Source organism: Microtus ochrogaster, unplaced genomic scaffold, assembly GCF_000317375.1.
Source record: "Microtus ochrogaster isolate Prairie Vole_2 unplaced genomic scaffold, MicOch1.0 UNK40, whole genome shotgun sequence".
In the NCBI taxonomy this organism is placed as follows: domain Eukaryota; kingdom Metazoa; phylum Chordata; class Mammalia; order Rodentia; family Cricetidae; genus Microtus; species Microtus ochrogaster.
Window position 1 is genome coordinate 2138965 of NW_004949138.1, and position 14735 is coordinate 2153699.

The 14735-nt window shown below is 37.6% G+C and overlaps 1 protein-coding gene across 1 annotated transcript in view; it reads left to right on the top strand.

Moving 5' to 3' along the window:
- Kcnh8 (potassium voltage-gated channel subfamily H member 8) overlaps positions 1-14735 on the top strand; it is a 484346-nt gene that overhangs the window by 132530 nt on the left and 337081 nt on the right. The gene's annotated exons all lie outside the window — the stretch shown is intronic.

Sequence of the window (14735 nt, forward strand, 5' to 3'; positions counted from 1 at the left end):
TTTTTTTGTTTGGGTGTAATATTCTATAGATATCTTTTAAGTCTATTTGAGTCATAATATCTGTTCGTTTCCTTATTTCTCTGTTCATATTTTGTCTAACTGACCTATCCAGTGGTGAGAAGGGTGTGTCAAAGTCTCCCACTATTAATTTGTGGGATTTAATATATAATTTAAGCTTTAGAAGTGTTTCTTTTACATATGAGAGTGCTTTTGTATTTGGGGCATAGATGTTCAGTATTGAGATTTTCTCTTGATGGATTTTTCTGTGACTAATATGAAATGACCTTCTTCATCTCTTTTGACTGATTTTAGCTTGAAGTCTATTTTGTTAGATATTAGGATATCTACACTTGCTTATTTCTTATGTCCATTAGCTTGGTATATTTTTTCCCAACCCTTTACTCTGAGACGATATCTGTCTTTGAAGTTGAGATGTGTTTCCTGTATGCAAAAGAAGGATGCATTCTGTTATCATATCTAATGATATGATAACATCTGTGCCTTTTTATAGGTGAGTTGAGTCCATTTACATTAAGGGATATTAATGACCAGTGAATTGCCATCTCCTGTTAATTTAGTTTTCATTGTTGGTGATATTAATTTGTGCACTTTCTCTTCTTTGGGATTTCCTGCTATGAGACCATCAATTGTCTGTGTTTTTGTTGGTGTAGCCAACTTCCTTGGGTTGGAGTTTTTCTTCTAGTATTTTGTTTAGGGCTGGGTTTGTGGCTAGATATTGGTGAAATCTAGTTTTTTCATGGAATATCTTGTTTTGTCCTTCTATAGTGATTTAAAGTTTAGCTGGATATAGTAGTCTGGGCTCGCATTTGTGGTCTCTTAATGTCTACATAATGTTGACCATGACCGTATGGCTTTCATTGTCTCCACTGAGAAATCAGGTGTAATTCTGATAGGTCTACCTTTATATGTTATTTGGCCTTTTCATTTTTAGTTCTTAATATTTTCTTGACTCTGTATGTTTAGTGTTTTGATTATTATGTGGCAAGAGGACTTTTTTTTGATCTAGTCTATTTGGTGTTCTGTAAACTTCTTGTATCTTCATAGGCATATCATTCTTTAGGTTGGGAAAATTTTCTTCTATGATGTTTAAAGTATATTTTCTGTGCATTTGAGTTGAACTTCTTGTCATTTTCTATACCTATTATTCTTAGATTTGGCCTTTTCATGGTGTCCCATATTTCCTGGATATTTTGGATTAAGCTTTTGTTAGATTTAATGTTTTCTTTAACTGACAAGTTCATTTCCTCTATTGTATCTTCAGCACTTGTGATTCTCTCTTTCTTCCATCTTTTGTATTCTGCTTTTCATGCCTGCATTTGTGGTCCCTGATCTTTTACATATGATTTCTGTTTCTATTATTATCTCAGCTTGTGTTTTCTTTATTGTCTCTATTTCAGTTTTCAAGTCTTGAATAGTTTCATATGTTTGATTTTTTTCTTTGGTTTTTTTTTTGGGGGGGGTTGGTGATGTCTTCCAATTTTTGGTTTGTCTTTCCCTCCATTTCGTTAAGAGAATTTCTCATTTCTTTTTTAAGAGTTTCAAATATTCTCTTGAAGTTGTTTTTTTAGGTCATTTTCTTCTGCTTCATCTATATTTGGTTGTTCAGGTCTTGCTTTTGTAGGGTCTTTAGGTTTTACTGGTGTTGTGTTGCTCTTTGTGGTGTTGTGTATGCTCTTACCTTTTCTACTCATCTTTTCTCTAATAGGTGTGGTTGGACCTGTCTGAGATTCTGTTGAATAATCTTTTAGTTGCCAAAAAAATCCAAAGCCTAGATGGTTGTTTCTTATGGTACAGTCAGTGCCTTAGTTCTAGCTACTCTGTTGTTTACTCAGTGCTCATGTGCTTCGCTTGCAGTTTTCTGTCTCAGGCCTATTTTGGTCTAGGTTACTTGACCTGTTTCTGTAAATCCTGGTCTGGATGCCCCCATGCAGATATCTGTGGCTTTGAGTTGCTCCTGAAAAGGTTTCTGGCTCTGGGTTACTGCCTCAGAGTTCCCAGGCTTCGGTGCACCCAGAACCACCTAAGACCTGGCTCAGGCTTACTCGCTCATAAGTCCCAGACTCACGCCTGAACCCTCAGAGGTTCCAGGTTTCTCCCTTTTCCTTCTGTGTCCCAGACTAATGCCCAGATCCACAGAGGTTCTGACCCGGGCCTACTCCCTCTGAGGTCCCAGACTCACGCCTGACCCTGCAAAGATCTCTATTTCCTGCCTACTTCCTCAGAGGTCCCATATTCACACCCACACCGGCAGAGGTCCTGGCTCAGACCTAGTTCCTGGGAGGTCCTAGACACACCAGACTCATAGGGGTCCTGGCTTAGGTCTATGCCCTTGAAGGTCCCAGATTTATGTCTGGACCCTCAGCAGACTCTGGCTCTGGCTCATTGCTCAGCAGTTCTCCCCTGTTCCTGTTCTGGCGGAGTTTGCTGACTGTGGATCAGATTGCTGGCTCATTCTTGGTCCACCAGTGTCCTGGGACTGGACTGGGCCCTGGCTTCTGCTCCTTGCCTTAGGCCTACTGTGGCCTAGGTTACCAGCTTTGACCTGCTTCTGCAAACCCTGGTCTGGATCCTCTCCTGCAGAAGTCCCTTGGTTTGAAGTTTGTCCTACAAAGGTTTATGTCTCTGGTCTACTGCCTCAGAGTTCCCAGGCTCATGTGCACCCAGAACTGCAGAGGACCTGGCTCAGGCTTATTCCCTCAGAGGTCCCATACTCACTTTGGACCCACAGAGTTTCCAGGTTTCTGCCTATTTCCTTTGCTGTCCCAGGCCAATGCCTGGACCCACAGAGGTCCTGGCTCAGGCCTACTCCTTCTCGGGAATTGTAATTTCTAAATGGCTAAAGTATTCATGCTCCAACATCATTGTATTTCTTTTTTTCACTGACCCCTCCCCCACCCTTGCCAAGCAGCTTTCAGGGTAAGGACCATGCTTGGATTATCTGAAAATTCCCTTTGCTACAAATTATAGATAATTTGCAACTTCTCAGTGCCTTTTCTTCCAATGTTCAGAACAAAAATGTTTTGAAGTAACAGTAAATTTAACTACTGGAAAAGAGAGATGGTGGCTGCTTCCCTAGAGCTTACGAAGTAGTTCTTTATAATTTAGTTCTTATTTAGGTAACCCTCTGTTATTGGACCAGCCTACAAGTGTAAGGGTGGCTTGTCTCACTCTGTCCCATGGCATTCTATCCTAGATTGAAAGTATTTAGCAGTACAGTGCTGAGTTATTATTAGTTCTGCTTTGGGGTACCGGTACTTGAAATAATTCATGTTTAGGAACTGTTTCTGAAAATGGACCTTTCTCTGAGCTGCCTTTCCATCAAAAGGTGTCAGTTTGACTTATAAACATTCCTGTTCTCCTAGAAACACTTCCCATACATGGCCCTTGTTACAGAAACATAATGATACATGAAACATTACACCAACATATAAGATTAATTGCAGGGAGTCCAGATCTGATTCCCATGAGGACCTGTTACCCCTGACTCCGTACAGAGGATCTGTAATCCCTGACTTTATACATGGATCTGTTACCCCTAACTCCACACAAAAGTGATGGTGTCACATGGCTTTGAAAACTCTTTGAACTGTACATTGGAGACTACATTTTCCTAGCAAAATTGGAATTTATTTTTAGCAAAGAAAACTTGAGAGGAATTAGTGCCCAATGTTCCTCCTTTTTTGTTTTTAAAGAAAATACATTGCCCATAAAAAGACACATGAATGATCAGCAAACAAAACACACCTTTGATGTTTATTTACTTCAATCAATAATTTGAAAATGTTTTAATGCAACTTGGTTGCCAAGTTGGTTGCCAAGGTGATAATCTGACTCTGTATTTTATTTCCCCCCAGACTTATCCTTCATTTAGAATCTGTAGCTAACAATATTTCAACAGCTTGATCAAAGGGATGTTTGCTGTGGAAGGATTTGAGTTACAGACAAACCAAGCACTCAATGTGCCTAGATAGTTTCCATTCATACGAATCACAGATGCCTGGACTATAATGTCCCTATGCACTTCAGCTTATGCTCAATTACTCAGGCCCACACAGAATTTAGCAAAGTGTAGTAGCCTATAAAGTGCTATTGTGAAACTTAGAAACAGGTTTAACAGATCGATAAGAAAAGCAGTCCTCTTTGGATTGCCAAGGTGTAAGGTTAGTCATCATTCTTTACCAGCTGATTTATCAGTTCCTATGTGAAATGCACAGATAGCTGCCTGACCAATTTGGAATCTGTAGATTCAAAGCAGATCTTCACTACAATACCCTCCCAGCTGATGTGAAATCCAGAAAGCATGGGGACCATCTTGTCTTCATATATTACTAATATTTGATCAACAGAAATAGTTTTTTCCTAGTTCTACCTAGGTACCTTTCTTCATTTATAGTATCTGACCATTTTTTGGTGCTTTGATTTAAAGTTCAGTTTGTTTGTTATCCTTGTATCTCATGCCTTTTTTAATGCCTTCTTATGTAAGAGGAAGGAAGGATCTCTATAAAAGACTGAACAAATTGTAGCATGTATCTACATCTAAGTAGTTACAATAGAACAATTTAGTATACAGTTACCAATGAGAATTCATACTAGAAACGAAATGACTGGCAGTGGGAACAGCTTCCAAATAACCCATAAAGAATGATGCCAGTTTATATAAATTTTATGATTACAAAATACAGTCCTATAAACTACTTATACTCAAATATGATGCAAATATAAGAACAGTGGGAGTTGGATTCATGCCTACTACTAATGATGTATGTCTCTAGAGCTTCTCTATAACTTTTCTGGGGACAGAGAGAGAATTAGAGTTGAGAAAGGGATGCCAGCTATGTCTGTAACATATGCAAGTTAGAAATAAACATGGAAGTCTATTAATTCATGTTAGGTATCTGGATATTGGTTGTGTTACTGTCTTTAATGTTTTAGTCACCTTTTGTGTTAATGTGTGTTAACTAGAAAAACATCAAATGAGTAAAGTTGTCTCAACACATAGATATGGACTGTTAATTATTTTGGGTCCCCAAATTGTCTCAAGAATTGCAGAATCACAGAGCCACAAGTAAGTTCTTTTTTAAAAAAATTAGGGAAAAATGTCAAAATTAAAACTAGGAAAACTGACTTGATTATGGTTATCTGGAAAATAGATTTACATTCATTTTATAAAATATGGCGACAGGGCTTTATGGTTAGAGATGATGTTTTTGACACTCAATGAATTACAGTATTACATGTGTAGAGGAAGATGAGAGCTGAGAAAAAATGTGCTCAATGTCACAGCCTAGACCTGGCTGATGTGTGAACAATTACAGCACAGAGGTGGTTCTAGGCTTTCTGTAGGGAGTTCCCATTCATCACTTTGCTGAAGTGACCAGGGGGAAGTGGGGCTAGCAGGAACTTCATTGGAGCTGTCTTCAGTGAGGGGTGGGGCGGTCAGCTCTCTGAAGCAGAGCTTTCACATACAAGTATGAGCAATCCTAACTGGTGCTCATATAACTTCCTAGTGTTTTCTGATTTTTTTCTGTCTTTTGCTTTTACTTTTTCTGCAAATGAAATGGTGAAGAGGAAACTCTGGTGTGTGCATATTATTGTGTGTGCTTTTGAGAGTAGTTAGGCTAAGAGAAAGATTGTTCAAGTCAAGCCTAAAAGAAACAACTAAAAAATGGAGAAAACTGAAATTTCTGACTGTTACCAACTGAATTAGGACTGTTTCTTAAAGACCAATAATATCCCTCAGTTGCAATGTCTCAAGGTTTGTTTGTTTTCCATTTCTTAGATTTTGGTAGCTGTCATGAGCAAATGAATGGCTCTAAGCCCTGTATCTAAACTCTGAACCAATTTGATCATCATGCTACAGAGTTTGCACTTTAGGTTTTAGACTTCTAGGGTCTGATAACAGATGAGTTATAAGTTTAAGATGACACAAGGAATACAGTGTTCACTCAATTTACAGCCTTGGGACAGTGTACTTTCCAGATCATGGTGAAGTAGAATATCTACAGAAAGAAATGGAAGAAAAATACAAGTAATTTTAAACAAAAATATAAATACCTACCCCTAACATCCTATTTACAGTAGATATATTTGCTAAATATTTTAATGCAGTTCTCAAAAATACCAACTGGTTTTAAATTTTAATTGAGCCTGATTTTATTTTTTTAATTTGTTGTATTGTAGTTCCTGTGGTAGTCATTGATTTATTAATATTTTAGTCTTTTTTATATGTACTATATAGTGAAACAAGAATCAGTATATAAATTTAGTTTTCATGGCCAGTTAAACACCATATCATGTTGCCAAGTGCAGACCAGATTTTCTAATAGTCTGTTTAGATTTTGAAAATAGATAAAAAATCCCCTGGAAACAGGATTGGCATTGAAGCCCAGGAAGACCCTACAAATGGTGAATAGCTATGTGTCTTTAGGTGTTAGGTAAGGCTTCTCAGCATAGCTCATCCTTTTTGGGAATTAGATAATGGCATCCTTCCTGAGGAGGCAGAGCCCAGTATTTGGATGCAAGAGTCAGAGCTGGTTTCAGGCTATAATTGTGTTTTCATCAGACCTTTAGAGACAAACTTTTGTTCAGGATAGGACTTGCTTAAATTTATGTGGCATTTTAAAGTGGTTTTACTACTAGATAGAATTATATTCATCATAAGATTGAATATTTTTCAACTTTCTTTTCATCTTTTTCCTTTGTGAGTATGTATACTCTAAATGCAAGTATTCATATTTGTACATACAGATTCTATATGTACATGTATATATATTTTCATGTGTGTGGTTACATGAAGGTGTGGGTATGTGCAGGTGTATGGCACATGTGTTTTTGTTTGTGAAGGTTGACATTGGAGTTTTGTATTTTGCTCTCCACTCTGTTCACTGAACTTTCAGTAGGAACTTTCAGTTGAAGCAGAGTGCAGTAATGAGGCTCTTGAACTAGCCAGCTTGCTCCAGAGATTAACTCAACCTTCTGAAGACTGGGGTTGTAAGTGGACAGCCACAATCACATGTGTTGATGAAGTTTCTGTCCTACGTGGTCCCATAGCCTTTCAATCCCAAAGAAAAAGAGGCTTATATTAATTTTAAACTGTTTGGCCTATTAGCTCAGTGTTATTATTAACTAGCCCTTACAACTTAAATTAACCCATAATTCTTGTCTATTTTAACCATGTGGCTTGGCACCGTCTATCAGTGAGGCATTCTCATCTTGCTTCCTCTGCATCTGACTGCTGACTATGTCTTTGCCTTTCTTTATCCCAGAATTCTCTTAGTCTGATTGCCCCACCTATATTTCTTGCCTGGTTACTGGCCAATCAACATTTTATTGAACTGATACTAATGGCAAATTTCTTTTTTTGTTGTTTTTTTGTTTTTTATAGACCAAGCTGGTCTAGAACTCACAGAGATCCACCTGCCTCTGCATCTGCCTACCAAGTGCTGGGATTAAAGGTGTGTGCCACCATCGCCCAGCCAAATGGCAAATCTTTACAGTGTACAAAAGCATTATCCCATAGCACACTTGCATTTACTTACATCTGGAAATCCAAACTCCAGTGTTCAGCCTTGCTTGCTTAGCAAGCACTTCCACCATGGAGCCCTTCTCCCAGTCCTGTGTTTTCCATTGTTTTGTCTGCTTAGGCCTGCTCTAGTTTCTAAACATAGAACAATATTGATTCCAGCTTTTTATGTAAGTGCTTCAGAAGTGTGACCTTACATCATCTACCTTTTCTCTATATCAAGAAAATAAATGGTAGTCTTGGTATTTACAGCCACTTGTACCCCTTTTGAGAATTTATTGTGTTGAATAATAATTATAATTTTGTGATTTAATAACCATGTGCTGAAAGAACACATTTTGTTTTCTAATCTTAGCTTAATAATAGTGGGAAGAAAGTCTTTACAAGGGAACAAGAACCAAATACCTTACCTCCCTGTCTTTAACACAGAGAAAACATTGTGGGAAAACATCTTGGGCAGTGCTACCTTTTAACATATTCTTTTATCCCAGAGGATCCTTTCCTTCATGGGTTATCATTGTTAGTAACATAATCTGGATAAAGTTTTCATTGTATTAGATACTTTTCTTATAGAAACAGCTTAAGAAAGAAATATTTGAACTCCAGGTAGTTGGTCCTCTGCTTGAAAGGCTGATGGGTCCTTCCAGTGTTCCATTTGACTTCTTAGTCCTGTCTGTAGCTAAGCAAAGCAGCAAGGGCAGAATGCTAGGTGGCATCTCACAACCTTTCTTGTACATGTACAAGGGGTTAACGAGAGCCTCCCCAGTATTTCAACTCAAACAAATGAATATATTGTTTTAATTTAGTAGTCTATCCTGCAAAACACATTTAAACATAAATGCATTAATATTGACCTAGAAGCACTGGTTTAAGGGTTCCCTTGATTTTCTTCTACTTCCTTGGACACACCCTATCATTCCCAATTGACAGCTTTTTCTGAATTTTATCGTCTCCAGTCTCTGAGTCCCTCGGATCTAGAACTTGAATTTTATTTCTGTTCCGTTTGTCTCACTTCTTGCTAACTCCACATTTATTTACTCATTTTAAAATTTTATTATTTATATATGCATGTATGTTTTTATTTATGGTGTGTTTTTGTGCATGCCCATGTGGCCATCAGAAAATAACTTGTGAAGGTTGAATCTCTCCTTCTACCTCTCAATAGCTTCTTGATTTGTCTGAAATGTAGCTCTTGAAATCTCTAAAAACTACAGTTCTTTTCTAACCTCAAAAATGCTTCTGTCTCTCTGTTTTGTAAGCAGTGGCTTCCTTTTTCATCACTCACTGTAGTCCTGTCCCATAGCAATACAAATCCTCTAGCTCTGTCTCCTACACAGAATCAGATATGACCACTCTCACCATGATCAAGGCTTGGCAATTCATAAGCATTGCTTTTGTCATGGACGACTTTCATGGCCTCAGCCTGCCCATCTCAGTTTATCTAGTGCTTGACATTATAAAAGAGGAGCCCTTTCAGAATCAGCAGCCACTCCACTATTCAGAGCTTCTGTTATATTTACAGGGAACCTACTTCAGCCAAAAGCCTTTGTGAGGCAGGACCAGATTAGGCATGGTCTTGGGTACCAAAATGGTGAGGGTTTTCTCTCTTTCCTCGCTTGTTGCAACTGGATGTTGGATTCCATTCCTGTTCCCTGTTGAGATCTCTGAGATTCCCTTTAATAAAGAACTCTTTAATATACTCCATTTGGAGTTAGGATTTGTTTGTGTTCCTCCCTCTCTGGCGTCTTCTCCTTCATTTGTTGCCCACTGTGGGAATGAGTCCATGCTTACTGGGATCCCCCCACCACCACTGTGCTCTCTGTTCAATAGACTGAGCACATTTCTCACCCGTGACCCACCTGCTGCTGCCTAGAACCAAAAATTTCCCTGCCACAACCTGCCATTTTGCACATCATGGCTTTTGACTGACAGAAAACTTTGCATTTTTTTTCTTATGCTGGCCACCAAAAAAACTCTCTCTGTGGATGGAATTGCATTAATTGTCCTTAATAACTGCTTTTAATTTGCTAAAGAAAGCATATTTTTCAGTATCTAAGTAGTCAACAACACACAAAATCAAAGCACTACTGTTTGTGACTGATTGTGTTTCTCCTCTGCATCTCTCCACCATGTTGGTGCAACCATGATACTTGTTGGCCAATGAAGATTATTACACATGCACCAATTCACTGAAATTTTCTAAGGTAGATAAGTGAATTAATAAATTTGAAAGTTATATGATGATTAATAGTATTACCATTCAGGAATCTAATAACCATTTTGCTTACTTTATGAATGGTATTCTGCAAAGCTTATGTGATTTTCCTTATACATCAGTTTATTTGATTTTGGGAATTAGCTTTGTTCTTCATATTATATCCTTAAGAAAATGATTTGATAACAGAGCCAAAAACGAGGCACTTTTAGAAATGATATAGTCTTTATGTACTAATAATGAACAGAAGAATATGGCACTCCTAAGAATGATTGAATCTTTATGTACTAATAATGAATAGCTAGGTGAAAAAATTAATACCTTTGAAAAGGATAACATTAATTGGACGGACAAATTTCAATCCATGTCAAAGGGTTCTAAAAAATTATCTGAAAGAATTCATACTGCTGAATTTAACAATCAGATTCTGTTAAAAAGTTGTGATAGGTTAACAGATATAGTATCTCTGCAGGTAGGCAATATGCATGCCATTCAAATAATGTCCAAGGATGAGGCATTATCTTAGTGAACAAATTTCATACCTTGGAATCATATTGCAGAATAAGGACCAGAAGTTAAATGAATCAATGAGGGCACTGGAAATGTATGCAGGACAGAAGATGGAGACTTTGCAAAAGGCAGTGGTAAAAAGATGTGAAACGATTGAGGAAATTATCAGAACTGACGAGCAGAGAGAGAAAGTACAAGAAAAGGATTTAGCCTTGCCAGTACATGCCAGAGTCCAGGATGAGTTACCCATAATTTTAGTTGTTTATCTGGTAATCTATTTTGATAAACCATCTGGGACTAACTACCCTAAAGTATTCAAAGAATGTAAATGGAAACCTATAGGTGTGAGTGATCTAAAGGAAAGTAAGCAAACAATAGTATCTCATGGCTTGCATTCACCATTTGTTAGGAAAATGCTGAAAACATGGCCTTCAAGCAATAAGGCTACCACACATGATTGGCATCCATTAGTTTCAGCAGTCCTCAAAGATGGGCCACAACTACTATGGAAGTGCTACTTGGAAGAAGAGGGAAAATTTAGAACAACAGCAAAAAGGAAAAAGTTTTGAAGCTTTGCAAGATCAAATTCTTGGTGAGAGATATTACTCAGACCCACAGGATAAGGCTCTACATGACAAACACACTTTGTCCCTATGCCACATAGCAGCCTTAAATTCTTGGGACATCATTTAAGAACTAGGAAAAGGAGTTGAATTATATACAAAGATTAAACAGGGCCAGAAAGAACCCTTATTGATTTTTTAACTAAGATTAACTAAGGCTATCCAAGTAGGAGAAATAGACCCAGAAGCTACGAGTACTTATTGAATCTCTGGGTTTTGAAAATGCCAACTTGGGCCTTTATAGGTCAGATCAGCACCAATGGATGAATGGATCTTGCATATAATGAATTTTGAGAATTTTGATCATAATACTGAGACTTGGGTAGAAGAAGCAATTTCCAATGGTATGAGGAGACACCAAAATGTCAAATGCTTTAATTGTAGTAGAAAAGAACATTTGAGAAGGGATTGTAGAAAAGGAATTTCTAAAAATAATACATCCTCTGGGAATGGCAAAATTATAAGGTCTCTATTACTGGACTATTTAGAAAATGTAGCAAAAGCTGACATTGGACCAATGAATGTAGATCAACAAAAGACAGACAAAGCAACCAAATATCATTGGGAAACTCCTTGGGGGGCTTCTTGCAGGCCCCCATATCAAATGTGGTCCAGTCATTCCCAGTCACTGTGGAGAACATGTCTCACCAGGAAAATTAAACAATCCAGTGCCTATTGTAAAAAATCATACTGTTGTGAATGATGGAATAGACTTGGGGATGAATCAAAAAGTCTAGTATAAAATAGGAAACATATATTTTGGCAGACTTTTATAAATGATCAAATACCAAAGCCAAGAGTACATATAAATAATATTGTAATTAAGGGATTACTGGACACAGGTACAGATGTGACTATCATTACTCCAGAATCTTGTCATGTGAATTGGCTTCTTCAAGAGGCAGATGTTCAATTCCTAGAAATTGGAACCCTATCTCAAGTGAAACAAAGCTTGAGATGGGTTGAATACATGAGCCAGAAGGACAAAAAGGAAGGCCAATGCCATATGTAGCTAATATTTCCATGAATTTATGGGGTCATGACCTGCTGCAGCAATGGAATACCGAGATTAACATTTCTACAGTTCCAAAAACTCATGTTTCTAGGAATGATATAATAAGGTACTATAAGCAAAGGTCACCAGTCATTCAGGCTGTACAAATACACAAATAAACTAGCAAACCTTCAGAAGTACTAATTACCCTACCTTTAAAATGGTTAACCGAGCTCCCAATAGATCAGCCCCACTGTCTCAGTGGGTGGGTGCACCCCTCGTGGTCCCGACTTCTTTGCTCATGTTCTCCCTCCTTCTGCTCCTCATTGGGACCTTGAGAGCTGAGTCCAGTGCTCCAGTGTGGGTCTCTGTCTCTATCTCCATCCATCACCAGATGAAGGTTCTATCGTGATATGTAAGATATTCGTCAGTATTGCTATAGGATAGGGTCATTTCAGGTTCCCTATCCTCAGCTGCCCAAGGAACTAACTGGGGACATCGCCTTGGGCTCCTGGGAGCCACTCTAGGTTCAAGTCTCTTGCCAATCCTAAGGTGGCTCCCTTAACTAAGAATTGTGCCTCCATGCTCCCCTATCCAACCTTCCTTAGCTCACCAAGGCCAGCTGGACTGAGACTGAAAAAGCATGGGATAAAACTGGACTCTCTAAACATGGCGAACAATGAGGGCTGATGAGAAGCCAAGGACAATGGCAAGGGGTTTTGATCCTACTTAATGTGTTGGCTTTGTGAGAGCCTAGCCAGTTTGGATGTTCACCTTCCTAGTCCTGGATGGAGGGGGAGGACCTAAGACTTACCACAGAGCAGGGCACCCTGACTGCTCTTTGGACTGGAGAGGGAGGGGGGAGGAATGCGGGGAGGGGGAGAAGGGTGGAAGGAGGGGGAGAAGGGTGGGAGGAGGGGGAGGGAAATAGGAGGCTGGGAGGAGGCGGAAACTTGATTTTTTTCTTCCTTTTCTCAATTAAAAAAATGGTTAACCGAGGAAACAATATGGGGTGTATAAAGGCCTTTAACAAAAGGAAAACTACAGGCTTTGTTTTTTAGAACAATTTGTACATAAGCAACTAGATGCTCACTATATTGAAGAATCAGCTAGCACTTGGAACTCTCTTTTTGTTGATAAAAAAGGAATCTGAAAAATGGAGATTGGTGACAGATCTAAGAGCTGTCAGGAAGGTAATTCAACCTATATGTTCTCTACAATCTGGAATTTCTTTGAATTTTCTACTACCTAAAGGATGTCCTTTTATAATTATTGATTTAAAAGATTGTTTCTTCACTATACTTTTACAAGAAAAGGACAGAGAAAAATTTGCCTTCACAGCACCTACTTATAATAATTCAGCCTATTAGGAGATATCAGTGGACTATCCTCCCACAGGGAATGTTCAACAGCCCCACCTTGTGCCACTACTTTGGAAATCAGCCATTGAAAATAATACATAAACTATTCCCTAAATCTATAATTACAATTACATGGATGACATTTTGCTATCTGATTTAAATGCAGATGTATTAGAAAGAATGTTTAAAGAAGTAAATAAAGTTTTATCAAAATGGAGATTGCAAATTGTTCCCAAAAAATACAAAGAGGAGATTCTGTCATTACTAAAGTTATAAAATAGGTTTACAGAAAATTAGAACACAAAAGGCACAAATTAAAAGAGACTGATTGAGAACTCTTAATGACTTTGAAAAATTGCTAAAAGACATTTCCAGTCTATGACTGACTATTAGGATAACATCTGATCTAATAATTCATTTAAACAAAACCTTAGATGGTGACAATGACTTAAATAGTCCCAAAGATCAAGCAGACAAATAATTGACTGTCATTGAGGAAAAATTACAGAAGGCACATGTGGATAGGGTAAACCCAAATCTTAATTACATTCTAGTCATAGTGCCTTCCAGAATTTCCCCTACAGGAATGTTAATGCAAAGGGAAGATATTATCTTAGAGTGGATTACCACATAAACCAAGTAAAAAAATAAAAACCTATGTCGAAAAGGTCTCTGAATTAAATATAAAAGAAAAGGTTAGACTTTGTCAACTAGCAAAAATAAACCCAGCAGAGATTATAGTGCTGTTTACCACTGGTGAAATTTAAAAATTATGGGAAGACAATGAATCCTTTAAAATAGCTGTGCTAATTTTTTATGAGATGTTAATAGCAATGATCCCAGGATAATATCAATGATCCTAAGTGATGGAATTAACCTTATAAAGAGAACTACTTAGATTCTTCCCCAAATTGTATCTGACACACCAATAACTGTAGCCTGAACATTTTATACTGATGCAAATATATCAGGAAAGACAGGTTACAAATCAGAAGATTTAAGTAATGTGGAACAAAGTCCTTATAATTCTGTCCAAAAGGCACAGTTATATGCTATTTTCTTGACACTAAGAGATTTTAAAGAACCTCTCAGTATAATTACTGATTTTCAATATGAAGCAAGAGTTGTCTTACATATTGAAAATGCTGAATTTATACAAGATGATACAGAATTGATTTCATTATTCATTCAGATTCAAAATATAATCACAAAATATAATCACAAATACATAACAAACAACCTATTGCATATGGGTTTTCCAGGTCTCTAGCACAAAGTAATGCAGAAATTGATCAATTATTGGTTGGAAGTGTGCTGAAGTCCTCAGAACTTCATAAAAACATCATATCAATAGCAAAGGTTTAAAGAAAGAGTCTTCTATTACATGGAAGCAAGCTAAGGAGATTATAAAGAGATGTTCTACTTGCTCTTTTTATACCCAAATACTGCTACCTGCAGGGAGTAACTCAAAGGCTACTCAAAGGAAAGA